Consider the following 4,849-nt stretch of genomic DNA (forward strand, 5'->3'; position numbering starts at 1 on the left):
TGAAATACAGTAACGTGGAAAAATACAACTTCTGGAATGAATCTAAGGCCATGTTCAAACGTACACACAATTTTACCAGGAAATAGCCCAGTCCAAAAAAAAACATGGCTGGCACATCTACATCGACATCCAGGTTGCGTTCCGAATCGCATACTCTTTCTTTTTTCTATTCTACATACTACATCTGACGATAAAAATAATCTAGTTAGGATGCAGTAGGCATACTATTGGGACATACTTTTCTCTTATTTCATCATAACATTGCGCCTTGATCTTGCCTCTTGCTTTTATATCCGTCGCATCCCCGTTTGTTTTCATATGGAGGCTTCGTCGATGTTACTTCACGTGTGCACTGGATTGTGGGTCAGAATCGCCCAAATAGGATGCACTTTTCAACACTAACAATCTTGGCCGGATGAAGTAGGACATCCGGGTACTTCTAACCATCCTCAATCTGGCCACAAGAATCGGGACATCCTAAATCTTTTTTCTACCATACTATATAGTAGAAAGTATGCGATTCGGAACGCAACCCCACTAATGTTTCTTCTCCTGTGAACAAACCATCGACCTCACTGATTGGAGGATGGATCGCTAGGTTTAGACTCCTCAGCCAATGACAAGAGCCCGAAAATGACATCACATATTAAGACTAAGGCTGTGTTCGGAAAGCCATACTAACGTCCTACATCCTACATACTCAACTTCTATATACTACATTCTGTCTACTCAAAGATCGGTTGTGTATGCGAGGTGCGTCGAAACATTCACACTGAAGTATACTCAAGCAATAAAGAATTTCTTCTTCTTCTTATAAGATTCCGGCCGTTTAGACACTGTTTGGCGTATTGCCGCCCTCCACAGGTTAGATATAGAACTAGATTTTTACATACAGTCCTGTGTTGTGCAGGAAATGCAGAATTGTAAATAAATAATTAAAAAAAAACCTTCCTTGTCGTTTGAAAAGACGCGATGCATTGTGGGGGGCGGTTGAGTAGGAAAAGTATCCAATCGATCCATACCCAAAATCTTCCCGGAAGTTAGTACTCATCCGGTAATTTCTCGCATACCCAAACTCGCATACCCAACCGTCACATACTCAAATTGAAGTCAAAATGAGTATGAGTAGGACGTTAGTATGGCTTTCCGAACACAGCCTTAGACATTTTTGTTTGTCTGGTTTCTAAAAGGAGGGAGTGTATTGAAGTGAACCTACAGGAAAGTCAACAGGACTAAATGCTTTTCAAGGCCTTCAAGAGCTGTGCAAAAAAACTCACATAGACACTGAAATGCAGAAAATGCTGCTGCTGTTATGAAAATTGGAACCGGTAATATGACATCATCAAGTAAGTTCTAGAAAGTTCTAGAATGCAACACTCCCTGGGTAACCCCACCCCTTTAGAATAATAACAGAAGCTACAGTGGCCTTCAAGGACAAGAACAATTCTAAATTTTAAACAATGCACCTGATGACATTCCAACTATGACACTTCCAAAATGGCGGTGACTAGGCCTTGGTCCAAAGTATAGAGAAATATGGACATATACGAGACCCTTTCTAAGGAAAAAAATAATAATTCTAAAAAACAAATTCAGCTATTATGCACTAAATTAAACGTACTTGTGGATATTATAATTATTTTCTACAAAATCTGCTAGGAAATAAAACCCAAAATTCTACACACTGCAGGTTTAACACGTTACCATCACTATGAGCATATAGTCCAGTCAGTGATTTTAAAGAAAGGAAGATTGAACTGATGAGCATTAGACTGTGTGACTGTGTGTGAACAAGGTGATGGATGGATCTATCTCAGTTTGTTGATGGTTTTAGTGGCTGACTTGCTGTTTCACATGGCCCCTCCACAGACTGAATGAAAACATGGACGAAGGCGTTTTGTTGACGTCACTTACAGTATTTTTTTAAAACGACATTTCTTAGCCTGGAGGTTTGAGCTCTTCAACATATCGTAAATTAAAGTTGGGAAAATGTTTTATTCAAAATCTTTTATCGCTATATTTAAGCCTTAAAATTTTACCTGAGTAAAAAAAATAAAAATAAAAATAATTTTACCAGGCAACAATTGCTTGAGATCACATGACCTCTTTTTCGAGCAAGGCCTGGATTCTTGGACCTCAACATATTGTATTGACACTCTTCGGAAGATATGGTGGACATTTTATTTTTTTATCAGCTGATAAAGAAAAGTGTCCAGACAACCTAAAAGTAATTATGAAGTGGAGCGGCTATGTGCTACAATCTTCCAGTTGATGATACAAGCGTGAACATTGGCATGAACATGAGTCTCCTTGGGTCACATGACAAGAAAACTGTCTTAGACAATTTTTAAAAAAAAACTATGAAAAAACCCAATAGGCTACATTTCTATGAGAAATTTTCAAATTCACAATTTCAAATGGTAAATGGACTTGACTTATATAGCGCTTTCTAGCCGATTTTCTCAGCCCCAAAGCGCTTTACATTTCTTACCACATTCACCCATTCACACACACACACACACTCATACACCGATGGCAGTAGCTGCCATGCAAGGCGCTCTCTGAACCATCGGGAGCAATTTGGGGTTCAGTGTCTTGCTCAGGGACACTTGGACATGTGGCGGGGAGACGGGGGATCGAACCTCCGACCCTGCACTCCAGAGGCGATCTCCCTACCCACTTCGCCACTGCCGCCCAAATGTCTAAGACAATCTTCTAGTCCAGTGACACATGGAGACTGCTCATGCCGATTGTCAGGCTAGTATCATCAACTGAAAGATTCTGATGAAAATAAGCACTTAGCCGCTCCACTAATGTATTCGACCGGGAATTTGTAACAATTTCCCTTTTTGAAAAAAACGCTGAAACTTACTTTTTAAGTGACAAAGTTTGGACCTGCTGAGCTTCCATACAGGACCTCGTCAAGCTCAAGGAGAAAATATTAAACTTTCAGCTTGTGCATGGCAACAGAGAGGATCACAAAAATATAAATAATAAAAAAATAAATAAAAAAAAAATACCTAGAAACTTCTCTTTACAGCAGCCGGAGTCTGTTGAAGAATGAAGCTGGATTTTGTTTTCAACAGACAATTTAATTCTCAAGTTACACATCAATAAACAATCTACAGGAAATTTGAATCTGTAATATGTAATTTCAATTTCAAGTAACTTTATTAGTCCAATGCACAACATAACAGGCAAAGCATAGTCATAGCTGGCAATGAAATTTATGTTCCCAGCTCTCCTGAACAATGCAGTACAGTCTGAGTACTCTTCAATACACATTTGAGGAATTTAACCTTAGACATACAGGAGTAATACAAGATAAATACAATGTTTCCTATTAGGCAAGGCAAGGCAAGGCAAGTTTATTTCTATAGCACAATTCAAACACAAGGCCACTCAAAGTGCTTTACAGGGGCAAGATTAAAATACATAAAACACATTAGAAGACATTTAAAAGCGAATGAAAAGAAGTAAAACATTTAAATAAAATAAAAAGTATACAGGTTAAAATGGAAACAGAAAAACATTACATATACATTAATAAGCATTCCAACATTCAATATCTGCCACCACACAACAATAAAAAAAAATTGTATAGAAGATAAGAGTAAAAAGAGTAACAACGCACAGTCCAATTAAGAACCAAAACTTTAAATAAAAATAGAATATATATATGTACAAAATATACTGTATATATATATGTATATGTGTATAATTGTCTCAGTAGTTAAGGGGCTTGTGGAATTCAAGAGTCTTGTTAGAGAAACAATCGCAAATATTAAGAGAATATCAAAGTTACTTTTCAAAGAGCTGAATAAATCAAACCTCAGTGTGTTTTATAGTTTAAAAATGGTGAAGCATTTTCTAAACCGTCTCTTCGTCTTGATCTCAGGAGCCGCTAGTGCCTCTAATATCTATATATCTCCTCTTTTACCGTATTTTGTCTTGTTTGAACATATGTTTTATAGTTTGTGTTTGTGTTATAACTGCAGAAAAGTGTGTTTATTAAAGAATATATCAGTAAATGCAGGTAAAAAAAATTGAAATATATTTTTTTATATATTTCTAATTGTTGAAATTTGCTATTGCTATTGTTACAGCATTTAGAACAATATGAACTTGTTTTAAGGAAGAAAAATTGCTTTAAAGGTGCTACGAGGAACTTTCACTTTGTGTTCATTCTAGCGCCCCCCTTTGGACGAAAGCGGTAGTGTTTTTACTACGCCAGCTGTTGTTCCTGGGTGAGCGTATATACCCATGACAAATTCATTACGAAAAACTATATAAAATCAGCATTCTTTGCACTGATGGTCTCGTTTGCTGTTACATGTCATTCATGATCATCAGAGGAAAAATTTGAATGTTTCAGAAATATTTTAAAGTTCCTCGTAGCGCCTTTTAAACAGTGAAAACGTGGTTAATAAAAATATAGAAAGTTTACTAACAAGGTTTTTATCACTTGCATACATTTCAATGACAGTCTTAAAGTTGCTATAAACAGCGACTCAGACGTGCCTCACATTTAGCTTTTTGGTTTAAGAGTGAAATTTAAGTCTTTATTTTAGAAAACTTTTATCGATTTTACTTTCAAACATATCTCTTAAAATCTCAAAACTATACTTTCAAAACTATCACATATTAATGTGTCCGAACTGCCATACTAACGTCCTACTCATACTCATTTTGACTTCAATTTGAGTATGTGACGGTTGGGTATGCGAGTTTGGGTATGTGAGAAATTCCCGGATGAGTACTAACTTCCGGGAAGATTTTGGGTATGAATCGATTGTATACTTTTCCTACTCAACCGCCCCACAATGCACTGGGTCAATACTTTTGCAGG

General features: G+C 36.8%; 1 protein-coding gene across 1 annotated transcript in view; it reads left to right on the forward strand.

Moving 5' to 3' along the window:
- The window catches only part of LOC307266123 (connector enhancer of kinase suppressor of ras 3-like), a 61,414-nt gene extending 58,445 nt beyond the window's left edge, over window positions 1-2,969 (forward strand). Inside the window, exon 13 of the mRNA XM_080048046.1 lies at window positions 1-2,969. This exon is cut by the window's left edge and continues 763 nt beyond it. The gene's annotated coding sequence lies outside the window, so the exon portion shown is untranslated.
- The last annotated feature ends 1,880 nt before the right edge of the window (window positions 2,970-4,849 follow it).

Source organism: Ammodytes marinus (genome assembly GCF_949987685.1).
Source record: "Ammodytes marinus genome assembly, chromosome: 19".
Lineage (NCBI taxonomy): Eukaryota > Metazoa > Chordata > Actinopteri > Uranoscopiformes > Ammodytidae > Ammodytes > Ammodytes marinus.